Here is a 17,883-nt window from a genome sequence, read left to right as displayed (position 1 = left end):
AGTGAGAGAGAGCAAGAGGGGGGCATTAGGAAGAGAGAGAGAAAAAAAGTGCCTACCCTAGAGGCAAGTGGGGGGTGGAAGGTGTAGGTGGGAGGGAAACTGGGGACATTGATGGTGTGAATGTACACTAGTGGAGGGATGGGTATTGGAGCATTATATGCATTATATGACTGAAACCCAATCATGAACAACTTTATAGCTGTGTATCTCACTGTGATTCAATTAAAAAATAAATATTTTTTAAAAGGGCTGATATCCAGGATATATAAAGTATTTATAAAGATTAGGTTTCAAAGAATGTGAGAGGAAATGAACAGACACTTCTCTGAGGAAGACCAATGAATGACCAATAGAAACATGAAAAAATGCTCATTATCCCTTATTTTTAGGGAAATCCACATAAGATAGCAACGAGATACCATCTCACACCAATGATAATGACACATATCGAAACTAAGGGGAACAATCTCTATTGGCAGGGTTGTGGTGAGAAATGAACCCTTAGCCACAGCTGATGGGACTGTCATCTGGTTCAACCCCTATGTAAAACAGAATGAAGAGTTCTCAGTAAATTTTAAATTGAGCTACCATACAACCCAGCAATTCCAAATTAAAATTGTTCCAAACTAAAATTAAAATTGTTCCAAAATATTAAAGAATATTAATATTCTTTAAATATTAAATTAAATTCAATTAAAATTTCTTCAAATTCTTTAAATATTAAAGAATACTACTGAGAGTATCCCGCCTGAACAGCAGAGCCTGGCAAGCTACCCATGGCGTATTGGATATGCCAAAAACAGTAACAACAAGTCTCCCAATGAAGACGTTACTGGTGCCTGCTCGAGCAAATCGATGAACAATGGGAGGACAGTGAGACAGACAGTGCAATAAAAAAAAAAATTAAAGGCAGAATGCCTAGATCACCCTTGGCCTCAGAGTATAGGGAGGAGAAGGAAAGAAATTGAGTGGCAGAGGTGGGGCTAGGGGTGGGGGTGGAAGGGAGAAGGAATAGATGAGAAGCAACAGGGGACAAGGGTCAAGAGGATTCAAGTACATAGGTGGTGTTAAGGAATGAAAGAGCAGTGGGTGGAGCTGTGGGGGAGGGCGGGGAAAGGAACGATAGAATGAAATATAATCCACAGAGCCAACAACACTGAAAGCATGAAGCTTAAACTTTAAGAACCAAACTTAAAGAGGTGCCGATCAAGATGGTGGGCTAGGGGTGGGAAGGGTAGGAGAGGGAGTCTGGGAACATTGGTGGAGGGAAGTTAACATTGATGGCAGGATTGGTGCTGGAACATTGTATGTCTAAAACCCAACTATGACTTTGTAAACTATAGTACTTTAATAAAAAAAAAAAATTTTTTTAAGAAGACCACAGGGATGGAGTGATAGTACAATGGCTAAGGCACTTGCCTTACACACAACCAACCTGGACTCAATTCCCAGCACCACATAATGTCCCCAGAGCATTCTCAGGAGTGATACCTGAGTGTAGAACCAGGAGTAAGCCCTGAGTACAAGTGGGTGTGGCTCCCAAACTAAACAAACAAGGGACTCACAAAAGAATCTCAGAACTGGGCAGCTGGCTGGAGGATGGCTCCAAACCATGAGCTGGGCTGATTTCATCCATCTTTACCTCAGATGGGAGCAGGCGTCCTCTCCTTCTGCCTGCACCACATGAACTTCAGCAGCTGCAAACCTCCAGAAACCAATTGCTGCTACCCTCACTGCTTATCTTTACAGGCTTGTCCTGGGCCGCCCATGCAAGAGACTAAATCCACCCAAAAACCCAGGTGTGTAGGACCAGTGACTGAAAATGCCAGGCCTCAAGGCACTGGCCATCTCTTCCCAACTCCCTGCTTCCACAGGGTCCTGGCTGTCACGCCCATAAACTGCCCCCGTGCTATTTAAGCACACTAACAGCCATCACCCAGAGTCTCACAAATGAATCTTGGAACCGAGTAGCTCAATGCAGGGATAGCTCCGGACCCCAATAATTTAAATTTTTATGTTCCCAGGAACACGCAGGTGTGTGATATCTCATGCATTTTTTTCTTTTTGCTTTTTTGTTGAATCACTGTGAACAATTACAGACCTCTTATACTATTCATAACAAGTAATATAGAATAAGTTATGTGGCATCTGTCTATGGGGCAGACTTAAGTGGTGGTGGGAAACTTAGAAATAATAGTGGTGTAAAGGTGCAATGGTGGTGGGATTGGTGCTGAAATATTGAATGTAATCAATTACTGTGAACAACTTTATGAAAATAAAATTTTAACATAAAAAAAAAGCCATAATCTTTGGAGAAGCCAGCAAGGTTTTACTTCAACATTGCTCTTATCCTGTCACAGACTAGCTGAGGACTCAGGGAAGCTCACAAAGCAATTGCCATTGGACAGGGTAATTTCATTTCGTTTATGTAAAATCCTATTTCTAAATTTATTAAGTATGGGAGCAATAACGGTGCAAAGTTCCGTGACATTATAGATTATGGAGTGGCTCATTTTGTTTAGAATTTAGGAGCAATGATTTTGTAGCAGATGGCCAATATGTTTGAGTCAGGGCATTTCTTCAACTGGGCAGTTTGATAGATACCCAAATGTAAGGACAAAAGAAGGAGTAGGGGAAAGGGAAGAGAAAAAATAATTATTATTTTGGGGCCAGGGATATAGTCCACATGATGCCTTATATGTGCCAGGATCTGAATTTAAACTCCTACCAGGTGTGGACCCCACAACTAACAATAAAAAGAGGAAAATGGAAAAAGAATACCAATTTCATTCATTGTAGGCTTTATATAGCTTGCTGCAGGAATAGTGATGTGGCCAACAGTTTTGTTTGTGTTTATCTTTTATTTATTCCCCTTCGTTTCCCTTTCATTGTTATTGTAGCCAGGACCAGAGACCATATACACTTGGTGGCAGTTCTCAACCACTTAATTTTTGATGTTTGCTGGGGGTGAAGGGGGGGGTGTGCTTTTTGCTTTGGTGCTTGCACAAATTTGATTGTAGTTCACCAGTGATCACACCCTTTACTTGGTAGCAAGAGAGCCAACCTAGTAGGGCAACCATGGATTAAACTTCTGGCCTCAAGAAACTCAGGCTTGCAACTCAGGGATATCCCTGGTTGTATGGCCAACAATTTTGGAGCTTAGGAAAGCATTCTTTTTCCTCTTTGATGTTCTGACTTTTATTATCAGAACCCAATCTCCTCCTTAAAACAGAACACCAAGAATCAGATGTACCAATATGCAGAATAACACATATGTGAAAACATATTTAGAGATTGGGAGAAATAGTCAATGGACTTAGGAATGGAACTGTTTCATATTGCTCACACATCAATTTTATTCAGAAAGCACAGCTCTAGCACTCTGCCAATACTGGAAATTTCATATGAAAGAAAATGCAAGGACCCGTGAAAAAATAGCCTCAGCACAGCAGAGAATGAAAAAGAACTGGAGAAATGCAGTGGTGGGTGAATGGGGGGATGACTATAAGCCTTGTTCACTGTGCAGGCTTGAGTGCTATCATCCAGGCACCAAAGAGGGCTTCTTCTTAGCTAAGGAGGATTACAAAGTTAAAGCTGCTTGGTAGAAAGTTAGGAAATACGCAAGATAGAATAGGGACAGCCAGAGGAGAGAGGTGACTATATAGAAAACAGGAAAAGTGCAGCACTGGTACACAAGTAACAAAGTAACGAAGGGCAAAAACCACAAAGCCACAGGAGCTGATGGGCCTTAAAGACCAATCTGAATGCAAATATGTTGACTCTGAGATCAGCAAACCAGAGAACCTCTGAACAAAATGGAGCAATCGGATGACCCTATCCTTTTATAAGGTTGTAATTATGTCACAAGGAAAACACACTTCAGCTTTATTGAGCAGTTGGATTTTTGTTTTTGTTTTGCTTTGTTTTAGCAAAAGGACAAAACAAGCTCACTTTCCTTTTTTAGAAATTTCAGACCAGAGAGATAGTTCAAAGGTCTGGAGGACATGCTTTGCATATAGGAGGTCTGTGTTTGATCCTTGGCCTGGTTTCTCTGACCACTTCCAGGAGTGACCTCTAGCACAGAGCCAGGAGCAGCTCCAAAGGACCACAAGCTGTAACCTAAAAAAAACCCACAACCACCACAAAATTATTTGCTTCTGTTTCAACTTGTTGTTTGGGAGCCACACACTATGGTTCCTGGAGGCTGCTTCTGTGTTGGTGCTTGGGCTTGTGGGAATGTTCTTTATGGCGATGTGGGTGACTGTGTAGAATTATGGATTGAACCCAGGGCTCCAGTGTACAAAGCACTTATTCTAGTCCTTTGAACGCTCTCTCCACCCCCTGAAACTTATTTTAATAATGTACATATTACTACTTTTCAGATGCTGTCTTTCTAAAGGCACATTAAAATTTCACATATATTCTTTTATTCATTCATTCATTTTGGTGTCAGGAATATAACCCAGAGACTCCTAAGTGCAAAACATACTTTTTGTCACTGGGGTTCAACTCTGACCCCTATAGCTTTATTATACAATTACATTTTGCTCAGCCTTAGAAAGGGGGAAGAGGTGTGGTGGGATTTTCTGCTGAGTAACAGTAAGCGGTAATATGATGGTATGAGAAAGCCTATATGCAATGGAGCATTTGAAAGAAATCAAACCATAGCACAGTTTTTTTTAAATCCTAATTTTGATAAAATTGCTCATTTAGTCCGGGGTAAGAAAATTCAGGAAACTAAACTCTGTGCTGTTTGAAAAGTATCTTTGGTTATTTCAAAGCAAGATTTGGCATTAAACACCTAATTATGCTTGTACAAATGTCAGCAAATTTTGAAATTGCAGAATAAGTTAATAGCTTTCACAAAACTCAATTCAAAAATCTTCCAGCAAGAACTATTCCCTGAACCATTATAATGGGCCAATTTTAATGAAGATTTTTTAGCCAGCCAGCATCAGCATGCTGGAGGCTCAGAAGGAGGACAGAATGCCTATTGCCTGGCAATGCTATAGATTCCCCAGGTTTACCAACGATGATCAGTAAATGTAGATTATTATAAAAGATTTCTACGTGTCCAACATATTTCTACCCATTTATGAAACAAGCACACACACATGCATTAATAGACAGTGATTCTTATTCTCACTGATTTTTATCAACTCCTTATATCATTCATTTGAGCGTCTCAGGAAGGATAGGTGCTAAGATTAGCGTCTTGCCTCCCACTCCCAACACTCACACATTTTAGTTCCTATGCAACAAAATAATCTCCCTCTCTCCCCTCCTCCATTAAACATATAATTCTAAAATGTGTATGCATAGTTTTCAGCTACAATTTTTAATATTAATTTTTTATTTTATTGAATCACTGCACCATGAGATAGAGCATTACAAAGCTGTTCATGATTGGATTTCAGTCATACAGTGTTCCAACATCCATCCCTCCACCAGTGTAATTTCCCAGCACCAACGTCTCCAGCTTTCCTCCCCATCCCAGTCTGCTTCTATGGCACGCACTTTTCTCTCTCTCTCTCTCTCTCTCTCTCTCTCTCTCTCTCTCTCTCATTTTAGGCATAATGGTTTAGAATACAGAACAGCGAGAAATTTGTTTAGCAAATCCTATAATTGATAAGTGCTGTTGGAAACCTATTCACATGGACAAGACTCTGGGATTGGTGAACATAGAGGGTCAATAATGCCACAGAAGATGCAGGTCATGACTGTTTTTCTGCCTTGCTCTCTCCAGTCAGCCAACAACTTTCATGGTCATGAGAGATGGGCATCATGGTCACCATGCCTGAGGACACAGTCATATACAACAATGTGGGGTGGTTGCTCCTTGTATGTACCTCTCTTTGTTTGTGACTATGGCTTTGAGAAAATGATTCTTCTCAACAACATCAACACAACAACAAAACAAATGTCTTTTGGTTTCTTGTTTTTCTGTTATTATTGTTTTAATTTTTGTTTTGTTTTGTTTTGTGTTGGTTTTAGGACCACGCCTGGTGATGCTCAGGCTTTGTACTCAAGAAACACTTGGGAGAATCAGCATGGGGGACCATATGGAATCCAGGAGTCAGCCTCATGCAAGGCAAGTGATATATTATCTCTCCAGCCCCAATAATGTCTTTTTATAAGGGCAAGAAAGCCCTTTCCCAAAAGGTTTCCTCCATAGGCTTTCCATTGCATTCTCTTAACTGGATTTGCATCATGCACCTTTACCTGAACCAACCACTGGCCAGTGATGGGGATGAGACTGAGAGAAATTCCTCAGCCTAAACACTCTTTGGTACTTGGGATGGGATGCTACTTTATTGGAGATGCATGGTGGGAACAGAATGTAGTAGAGTAGAATCCTTCCTGGCCTCTCTCTATTAAATAACACTCCACTCTGCCCACCAACTATGGCAAACATAAATGTCTCCAGGCATCACTGCATGTCTACTAAGAAACAAAATCAACCAGTGACCGCATTGGGAACCACTGGCTCAGGTAAATCACTATTCATTTCATGGGTCTCGGTCTATCGCCTCAAAACACGAGGTACCTGATTTTAGCATTCTGTCAGGATGCCAAGTGGATATACAATTATGCTTATATTCGCTTGGTGATATTTAATGTTGAATATTTATTTATTTATTTATTCTTTTTGGGTCACACCTGGTGATGCAGGAGTTATTCCTGGCTCTGCACTCAGAAATTACCCCTAGCAGTGCTCAGGGTACTATATGGAATGCTGGGAATCGAACCTGGGTCGGCCGAGTGCAAGGCAAATGCCATACCTGCTGTGCTATTGCTCCAGTCCCAAATATTTTTATAATTTCTAAATATTTATTAGATGCTGATGGGTCAATCAAGAGTGCTATGAAGGAGAAGGAGAAACCCGAAATATAATGCTGGGGAGTAAATAGTATTTTAGCTAAGGTAAGGAGAGTGGAGAGAAACTGAAGGCCTGGATTTGCTTATAATGGGCTATCGGAAAGGGTTTTTATCTTATATTTAGAACAGGGAAGGATTGATGGGTTTGACAGGGTGGTAATGGGTAATGGTTCGTGGGTCCTTTCTTCACCTAATGTTGTCCATAAAGTTTTGGGGACTGACTTTAAGTGAAAGGAATTTTTTTTCATTTTTTGCTTTTTGGGTCATATTCAGCAATGCTCTGGGGTTACTCCTGGCTCTGTATCTCAGGAATTACTCCTGGTGGTGCTCGGGGGACCATATGGGATGCTGGGAATCAAACCCAGTTTCGGTCGCATGCAAGGCAAACGTCCTACCAGCTGTGCTATTGCTCCAGCCCCGAAAGGAATTTTCGGAAAGCGGTGTTACTATAGCTAATTCTGAGTCCTTAAACTGTGGGTCATATCCCATGTGTCCCTGGCCCCATTGAATGTTTTGTTTCACTTTTTGTTTTGCTTCTTGTTTGTTTGTTTTGGGGCCACGCAGTTGTGTTCAGGGCTGATTCCTGGCTCTGCATTCAGAAATGAATCCTAGCTGGCTCAGGGGACCATATGGGGTGCCAGGGATGGAATCTGGGTTGGACAAGTGCAAGGCAAGCACCCTACCTGCTGTACTGGCTCTGGCTCCTAAAGTTTTGTATTAAATAAACATCTTTATGATTTAATATCAGTGTTTTTTTTTTGTATACTTCTTTTCTATATGTTTTCAGCAAAAGTTGAAGAAGTCTTGGTCTAGTTGATATAAGCAAGAATTAAATGCCTGCCATGTATTTGTAATCACTAAAATAGCATCAAACTTCTAAGTGCTTCCAATATTAAGCAATAACTTGTATTCATTAATTTCCCATCCAATTTATTCCAGTTCAGGGTTCCTGGTGACTGGAGACTGTCTTAGTAGCTCCATACTCAAGGTAGAAACCAGCCCTAAACAGGGGTGACCACCACACACTCTCTCACACTCACATTCACACACATTTTTTTTTTTTTGTCTTTTTAGGTCATACCTGGTGATGTCTTGGCGGTGTACTGGGTACCATACGGGATGCTGGAAATTCAACCTGGGTTGGCAGGGTGCAAGGAAAATGCCCTACCCACTGTATTATCACTCCAGCCCCTCACACATATTCTTTCACACAGTCACAAACACACATTCACATTCACCGCCCCCCGCCACATTCACATATACTCACATGCTCACACACACTCATTCACATTCACATATGTACTCACACACACACACACACACACATACACACACTCACACAACTCACTCAGACTGCGGCGATTGAGATAAGCCAGTGAACTTAATGTTCCTAACTCTGGGCTTGTGGGAGGGAGGATCCTGGAGTAGGGAAGAAAAACCCACACAGCCATAGGGAGAATGAACAAACTCCACTAGATGGTGGTCCTGGCCAGGCACTGACTTTGTTTCTCAACAGCATTATTGTGAAATGACATTATTTGAGAACCTGTTGTACTTGGAATGCAGCATTCTCCAGTGGGTCTAAGTCCATCTGTGCTGTAATAATTAGTGGGATATGCAAATCTGCATTCTCCTTTTGTTATTTCCGCCTTCTGCTTAAACGGCAGCGTTGTTGTCTTGGCTACCTCTCTCCTAAGCACAGTCCTTGGTTCTTCTGGTCCTCTAAGAAAGGGCTTCTTAAATTTCTTCTGCTCTGACTGCACTGGGGGGCACTACCGAAAACACCTCAGACTCAGGGCTCAGTTGATTTTAAATTGGTTTTGTTTGCACGTTCAGAAACTTTTTTACAATGGGATCTCAACCCACAGTGCTAAGCTAAGCCCTAAGAAATCCCAGCCTCTCATTTAGACCTGGAATACCACGTCTAAAGGGGTTTCTGGCTATAGGGTCTGGGCCCTATTGGAACCTCTTTGAATCCTCTTGGTCTTCCCCCACTGACTAGAGAGACCATCTGAGTAAAATCCTAGGGTAATATTTCTTCTTCCAGGAGGAGGAAGATGGCTCTATTTTCTCTTCCTCCCTTTCTGAATCTTTCTCTCTTGTTAGTACAGGGATCAAATCATTCTTAATCTAGACTACTGCTGTTCTTGTAGAAAAATCTTTCTAAAAAGAAATCATTACTTACTGAGTCTATTCTAAATGCCTGGCACTGGGTCTGGCAGTAGGATATAACTATGACTAGAACTAGACCACATGTAAGACAAGTGTCCTATCCACTGTATTGTCTCTCTGATTCATTAGTTCCCATTCTGGAGGTGATAATGAATAAGAAGCAAGAATATTTTATGCTATGAAATTTTGTGAAATGGTTTTGTGCAAGCAGATGATTGGGAAGATACTATATAAGATGGCAAGAAAAGTCTGGTTTCACTAGAGGTTTTAGCCATATCCCTATGTCACCTTCAAAGAAAGAAAAATTCTAAGTAAAAACTATAAATGAGGGGCTGGAGTGATAGCATAGCGGGTAGGGCGTTTGCCTTGCACACTGCCGACCCGGGTTCTAATCCCAGCACCCCATATGGTCCCCTGAGCACCGCCAGGGGTAATTCCTGAGTGAAGAGCCAGGAGTCACCCCTGTGCATCGCCAGGTGTGACCCAAAAAGCAAAAAAAAAAAAAAAAAAACTGTAAATGAAATTTACCAAGTAAATGAAATTTAAGTTCCCTAACTTATGTCACTTTCTCTACAAGCTCTCTCCTGAATGTTCTGCACCTGTAGTACTCTGAGGATCTGATGTCTAATGGATGGATAAGCCCAAAGGTCTTAAAAAGGAAGAGAGACTACCTGACTTGACAGAGGAGCTAACACAATGCTTTCTTAATTTCCTGTTGAATTGCTCTTGGATTCTGTAGATTAGAGGCGTTAGGTACAGGAACATCAGGAATCTGGTTATTGCTTATGCCTACATTTCTAGTAAAAATACTGAGCGTAGGAGAGGAATTAAGGGCTAGAATGACAGTACAGTGGTTAAGGCACTTGCCTTGCACATAGCTGACCCAGGTTCACTCCCCAGCACCACAGATTGCCCCCTGAGCCCTGCCAGGAACAATTCCTGAACACAGAGTCAGGAATAAGCCCTGAGAACCCAAGACAAACAAAAGAGGAACTTATCCCTTTTGTAAGTGTGCATGTCACATAAAGCATTTTGGAAGATATTAAAAGTATTTTCAAAACTATATATGTATTAGACGTGCTTTCCCACACCTCTCTGAAAATAGCGATTCTTGGTTTTTAGTTTCCATCAGTTTTTTGATTTCCAAAAGAATATAAGAACTGATATGTTCTGATACTTTATGGTTTCACTCTTGGTTCTATTTTGTCCCTCACAATCAACCTCTCAATGGTAAGATCAGCTCATAGGTGTTGGCAGTTTGAAGTCCTGCAGTTCGTAGGCCATTTGCTTCTCTTTACCCTTCTCTTTATTGGTAATGGTGCTTATGACAGTAAAAAAGTCCCTATCCAGCCTCCCACCAGCCACACTGAGTTTCATACACAAACAATCCAGGTATAAAGTCGGGGCTGCAAGTGTGTTCCATTGACTTTATTCTAGCCTTCCTAAGAGCATGAACACACATAGTAAACTTTCCACTTTTGAAGGCTATTTTTGCTTCTTTTTTATTTGAGCTTTTCATAATAAAAGTAGGTAGGGAAGGCAGTTCATAACCGGTGCCTTGCAGGAAAGATCAGTGTTGATGCAAAATCCAATGAAGTGTGTCTCTTGATTATGTTTCTCCTGCGTGGAGGAAGTAAGTTTGAAGAGTACGGATTAGAGAGGAAGATGAGATGATGTGGAGAGGAAGAGGAGATGGTGTTTTTCCTTTCAAGGTAACATTAAACTTATTAATGAAATAAGAAAGGCTCTTAGTTGTTTACCAAGTGAAGAGCAGTGATAAAAATCAAAACTATATGAGATAGGTTTTTATCTAATACATTATTCTGACTAGAGATGACTAAGTGCTAATCATTTCTGGGGTAAAGTTATAAATGCCATATTTAGATCATTTCTTCTGTGTCACTTCAGGCTACCTTACTCTTGTTCCTGTTTGAGCTTATCAGGCCATTAGCTCTGAGTCACACTGATGCCCATATGGGCAGCTCCTCCCTGAGGACCCATCACACAGCCTGTGCCCATGAATTGCACTGACTTCATGCATTATTTCTTGGTATAATTGCCATTGTACAAATAAAATTAAGGGGGCAGGAGAGATAATACAGTGGCAGAGCATTTGTATTACACATGGTTGACATGAGTTTGATGCCTGGTTCCCTGAGCTCTTCCCCTGATCTGCAAGAGTGATTCCTGAGCACAGAGTTTAGAGTAAGTCATGAGCACTGTGAGCACTGTTAGGTGTGACCCAGGAACCAAAAAAAATTTTTTTGAAAGTTTCAGTGTCTCCTACTTTTCCCTTCTCCCTCTTTGTGTGGCCTTGTTTGTGTGGCCACTGATCAGTTTACAGCAGTCCAAGGCCAGAACAGAAATTGGAAAGTTTATTTCCTTTTCTTTAAATCAAAAAATTTATTCATGTGTGCGTGTGTGTGTGGGGTGTGTGTGTATATCATACCTGACAGTGTTTAAGGGGTGCTCCTGCCTTCAAGCTTGGGGGATTGTGAGGTGCTGGGGATTGAATCTGGCCTCCTGCATGCAAAACATGCACTCTAGCCCTTTGAGGTATTTGCTTGGACCCAAAAGGAGGAAGTTTTAGAAACTTTACTATCAATCTGAGTAATTTTATATGTGTCAAATTTAATAACAAAAATTTTGGAATTTAGAGCCAAAGAAGTGAAGTGAAGTGACGTTTTTTCTTTGTTTTCTTATGTTTTTGTTTTTGGACCATACCTGCAGTACTCAGGGCTTGCTTCTGGTTCTGTGCTCATAGATCACTTCTTGCAGTTTTGGGGGACCATTAGAATGCCAGGGATCCAACCTGGGTTGACTGCATACAAGGCAAGTATCTTAGCTGCTGTAGTGAACCTTTAGCCCTTGTACATAGGTTAAGGCTCTTGGCCTTGCACATTGCCAATCAGATTTTTTTTTTTTTTTTTTGCTTTCTTGGGTCACACACGGCGATGCACAGGGGTCACTCCTGGCTCATGCACTCAGGAATTACTCCTGGTGGTGCTCGGGGGACCGACCATATGGGATGCTGGGAATTGAACCCGGGTAGGCCTCGTGCAAGGCAAACGCCCTACCCACTGTGCTATCAATCCAGCCCCATCAATCAGATTCTATCTCCAACATCATATGTCCACAAGCACTGCCAGGAGTGATCCCTGAGCCCAGAGCCAGGAGTAAGCACTAAGCACCACTAGGTGTGATCCCCCAAACAAAATAAAACAAAGCAAAAGAAATGAAAACATCCTATAATCTGAGAAACACTAGACCACATGAAGATGAATAAGACTTCTGACAATAAAGATGTACTATTCATCCACATGGACACCATTATTATTTCAGTTAAATATGTGTGTGTGTCTTTAAAGTTTTAATGTCTTTAACCCAACTGAAATCACAGCAAAACAATTGACATGGTGAGTTCTGGGGTCTTTGCTGTTTGACTTCACCTGTGTAATGTTAGTCAAGTGGTTTAACTTTTCAGTGGTTTAACTTTTCCTTTATTTGTAATAATTATAGGACTCACCTCATAAAGGTTTTTCTGATGAAAAATAATATACATAGAAAACACATCAGAGAATTTGAACCATACATTATAAATGCAGCCAGCCCTGATATGATTCCTGGCACTGCACACCATCCCTTAAATTGGCCACCCCCCCCCAAATCCCCACCCCAACAAAAGGCCAAATAAAATCAAAGTGCAGACTTAAGAGCAAGTTAAAAAATCATGTTAGACCCAAGAATTGTAGAAACAACTACCAGGAGGTTGACTCCATGGCTAAGAGGCTGGCCTCACATTCTGGGGAAAGGGCAACTCAGAGAAGGGATCACCAACTATAATGTAGTCGAAGGCCATGTGGGAGAAGGGAGTTGCGGGCTGAATGAGGGCTAGAGACTGAGCACAGTGGCCACTCAACACCTTTATTGCAAACCACAACAGCTAATTAGAGGGAGAGAACAGAAGGGAATGCCCTGCCACAGTGACAGGGTGGGGTGGGGGGAGATGGGATTGGGGAGGATGGGAGGGATGCTGGGTTTACTGGTGGTGGAGTATGGGCACTGGTGAAGGGATGGGTTCCCGAACTTTGTATGGGGGAAGCATAAGCACAGATGTGTATAAATTCGTAACTGTACCCTCATGGTGATTCATTAATTAAAAATAAATAAATTTATTATTAAAAAATCATGTTAGAAAAAAAATATTGGAAATTTGTTTCAGTAACTATAAATGTATTTATTGTACTCTTTCACTTAGAAATTCCATTTTTAATGGATATTTTTATTCAAATATCCACATTCTTTTTTTTTTTCTTTTTGAGTCACACACACCTGGCAATGCACAGAGGTTACTCCTGGCTTTGCACTCAGGATTTACTCCTGGTGGTGCTCAGGGGACCATATGGGATGCTGGGAATCGAACCTGGGTCAGCCGCATGCAAGGCAAATGCCCCACCCGCTGTGTTATCACTCCAGCCCCAAATATCCACATTCTTGAAGAAAGAGCAAATCTTTTACGTTCAGGATTCCTTGTTCTGTCGCTAGTTCGTTGGTGATCAGGCTTTTCTTCCTCTTTCTGGGCTATTTTTTTTTTCCAGGTTACTTTTGTAGCAATGTGAACATTTTTCCCTAAAGCCAGAAAGATCTAGAAATTTCAAGCTGTGACTAGACTTCCAGAGGACTTATCACAAAAGTTTAATCCAACCTTGACCCAAGAGTCTTCTCAGATGTCCACCGAAGACAATTCCCAAAAAGATTCAGCTGCCTCTCATCTGCTCCCAGAGGCTAGATACAGAACCTCCTTAGCAACTTGACTCAGCCCTAGTTCCACACATCTTTCCCATGTACCAGAATATTCACTGGGACAGCAGGACCACAAAAATAACTTATAGGGGACTGGTTAAAGAGGAGGGGAATAAAAAAGAGGGTGGTTGCTGGGAGGAAACTGACAAATTATGATTTTAAAAAATAGATACCAATACCAATTTTTTTCCTCTGAGAACTACAGCAGAAAGTAAAGGAGATTCAATTTTTACTTATTTATTTTTTAACAATGTAGGGCTGTAGTGTGCATTCCTTGTGAGAGGCCCCAAGTTTGATCTGTCACCTGCTGGTAGCATTACTGGTGAATGCCACACAATTGAAACATATTCCCACATAGCTGTCATTGTTACCTCAACCATAGTGTTTCCTGAGGAGAGCAATATGGAGACTGTGTCTAGGTGGAGCCATAAACCTCATCTATCCCATTCTGTCCTATTGTTTCAGTGACTGGAGATGGCACATTTGCTTGGTTGGGGATTCCTAGGGGTCATACATCTGGTTGTGGTACTTGCACAGCAACAGTACTACCAGGGGGTGCGTTCTTTTTGTCAGCTGGGGTGCTGGTAGTCATTTCTGAGTTCTCTGTGGTGCTCACTCAAGTCTGACTGGGGGCACACAGTTGAGTCATAGTGTTTGCACATACCTGACTGAGCACTGGAGATGGTGCTCCTGGGTTCTGGGGCCCAGGGTCCAGACAGCAGAGTCATAGGGACTGTGCTCAGAGCATGAAGGCAGCGTTGGAAGTCAAACTCAGGCCTCACCTTGGCAAGGAAAGTGCTTGCGACATTGAGTCATCCTGGGCCCCAAACCTTATTCTTGTTTCTTTTTTTTTTTTTTTTTTTTTGCTTTTTGGGTCACACCCAGCGATGCTCAGGGGTTACTCCTGGCTTTGCACTCAGGAATTACTCCTGGCGGTGCTTGGGGGACCATATGGGATGCCAGGGATTGAACCCAGGTTGGCCGCGTGCAAGGCAAACGCCCTACCCGCTGTGCTATCACTCTAGCCCCTCTTGTTTCTTTTTTTAACAGTAATTTTTCAGATTATTATGAGAAACTTGGGAAAGCTACTCTATGCTATAGACTGTATTGTCAGTATATTTGTAACTGAAAGTCCTTATTCTTGCATTTCTTTTTTAAGATTTTCAGGGTTTACTGCTCATGAAAGTGTAAGAAATCACGCAACCCGGAGATTCTTCTGGCACCGATTTATTCAGAGACCTTCTTATGCAAAACGGGAAAGAAGAGGAACAAGGGACAAACGAGGAGGAACCCCACCTAGCTAGGCAGCTTCCCACCTTTCTACCCCTCGCTGCCTGCTTACGCCCAAGTATCTGCAGCTGATAAACTAGTTACAGCTCGTGGAGTGACAAGACATCCTGATTCCTTATCAGGTGTTGTTCACAAAGCACGGGCAACCAACAAGAAACAGGTGTCCACGAAGCACAGTCCCGTGGTGGCTCTCCACAGTTCCCCCTTTTTTGTTTTAGAACAACAAGTCTGCGTAGCGACCTCGGCCCCCTTGGCCTTACCTGTCATTGGGAGCCCTCTCGCTTGTAGGTCCCTGTCTTAGGTTGGTCCAAGGGTCAGGTGGGGTATAATGCACCCTTTCAAACTCCTCAACTACAGGAGGTCCCCTGCAGTTAAGGGCTCTCAGCTGCATAATACCTTTGCTACATCCAGCTAGACCTGATTGTTCTAAGCGAGATTATTGTTTCAGTGTTGCAAGCCAAAGCTACCGGGATTGCTGTGCTTCCAGGGCCACGAATGCCTGTAAATACCACGCCTTTGTAAATAGTTGTTCTTGCTGCATTTTGTATAGACACCAGGCAAAAAACCAAAGCAGCGAGAAGCAATAAGGATAGTACTGCTCCCACCCCCGCCCACTCTTTGATAAAATGGAGGGGACTTTCTACTCTGGTTTTATCAAGATGGGTAAGGACAGGATTAAAGCAGGCCATGTTGTAGCAATGGCCCAGAAAGCTGCTTCTTCAGCTCGTACTGACACAGGAACCAGGCTGAACAGGAGCACCAGTTTCCACCTCTTGGTCTACTGGAGGCGCGGTCTTCTGTGTCAGGTGTTCAGGAATCCACACTGGTTTTACCCTGTCCTGCGGAAAAACACAAACAAAACTCCTGGCCCAGGTTAACACGGGTTCCTTGAACTATCTTAGTAAGGTTGCCTCGGCAGTCCTAGGTACAACCCAGCTCACGCTTGAAAAAATACTCTAAAGTTACTAGAAGCCTCCGCAACCGGGGCTTTTATCTCCATGTCTGTGAACAGAAAAAGTCAGAGAGAAGCTCCAACACGAAAGGACATCCCAGAGATAAACGAGAAGGTGCTCCTGCCAAATCATTCCTTTCTTCTTCAGGAGCCTGTGAAGTTCAACGAAAGGGTAGAAGTAAAGTATTATTAATTCAAAATATGGAGGCCTGGCATTGTCCGATCCACGACCTGAAAAATAAGAGTATAAGGAAAGGTCTTAATGTGACCTCATGAAATGTGTAAGGAGCTAGAGGCCTTTGCTCTAGGTCCTCTGACGCTGACTCCTCTTCTTTCCTTGTGACTTCCAGCTGAGATCAGTTTGGTGATGAATCTAAGCTGGAATTTGAAGGATTATGAATGTCTGGAGGTCTGAGATCCAAATCAGGTGGTTGAATTCTGCTTCTGATGAGACGTAAAGGGATCCAAAGTTTCTTAGTGGGGTTATCATCTGTTGAAACAAAAGCATAGCCTTTTCCTCGAATGAGGAGTTTTCCTGCTACATTCAATTGAGAAAATACCTCCTTTTTCTATTTAACATTCCATATGTCCACTGAAAATGCAGAGGTGGTGGGCTTAAGGCTGCAGTGTTCTATACTGAAAAGAGGTTGTAGTAACTGTATCGGGGCAGGAAATAGGCTGCGCTTCCCGCCATCCCTGGCTGCAGCGATTATACTGATTGGAGCTCTGAAACTCCACACTGGGGAAAGGGGCTGCAACTGAGAACATCCCCTGATTTTGCGGGGCCTGGGGCTGGCCCCCTTGCAGGTGTGCCGAGTTGGGATCACTCACTGCACCAAAATTAAAACGACAATCTCTGGCCCAATGATTTCCCCTCTTACACCGGGGACAGGGCCCGGGAGGTGCAAGTCTGGCTCTGCAGTCTCTGGCCCAGTGGTTTCCCTTCTTACACCTGGGACAGGGCCCAGGATGTGCTCTCGTAGCACAGCTTGGGGGTGCTTTGCAATCTCTACGAAAGTGGCCTGGTTTTCCACAATTAAAACATCTTTTCTGAGCTTGTCTCTGTAAGGCATACGAGACACAGGCCTGTTTGAAACGACTGAGAGAATCCATCCTTAACCTGCGATAAGATGGATGCTGCTTCTTCTCTGCCTGGACTGGGTGATTGAGAGCATGTCCCAAGCGGTCTGGAGGCCGTTTGGCTGAGTCACTCTTGGACTCAGAATCTGAGTAAGTGGCAACAGACTCATAACCTGCATCACTTCCATCTAATGCACTGGAAGAGCTATATTCACCAGCTTCAGAAATATTTTTACTATTAAAACCCTTTCGAGACTTAGTTGTGGGAGGAGCTGAGGCCGTATTATTCCTAATGTTCTCCATATCAATTGCACTATTCAAAAATAGGAGAATAGAAGTAACAATCTCCCATGTAGTCCAGAATTCCCAGGGGATCTTAGTCCCTTTCTTAGATGCCTCATATATAGACATTTTTTCTAACTTGTCTCCATATCTTGCTATCTAGAGTTCCTTCGTCTGGGAACCATTGGTTAACCTCATAAACTACCTTAAAGCAGGACTGGAGTTAGTCTCTGGAAATGTAGAGTTCCGGGTCTCCTATTCTGCGGGAGAGAGACTGAATCAAATTCATAAATGACTTGCCCTCTTCAGTCCGGCTCGAGAAAATATGAAAGATTTTTGAGAAGGCCCAGAATCTGCCCCATTTTATTGGGGGATTGCTGTTTGGATTCTAATCCGCAGCACACAAAAAAATCCTGATCTCCCGC

The sequence above is a fragment of the Sorex araneus genome, chromosome 3, assembly GCF_027595985.1.
Source record: "Sorex araneus isolate mSorAra2 chromosome 3, mSorAra2.pri, whole genome shotgun sequence".
NCBI lineage: Eukaryota > Metazoa > Chordata > Mammalia > Eulipotyphla > Soricidae > Sorex > Sorex araneus.
Note: the sequence above shows the minus strand (reverse complement) of the source record.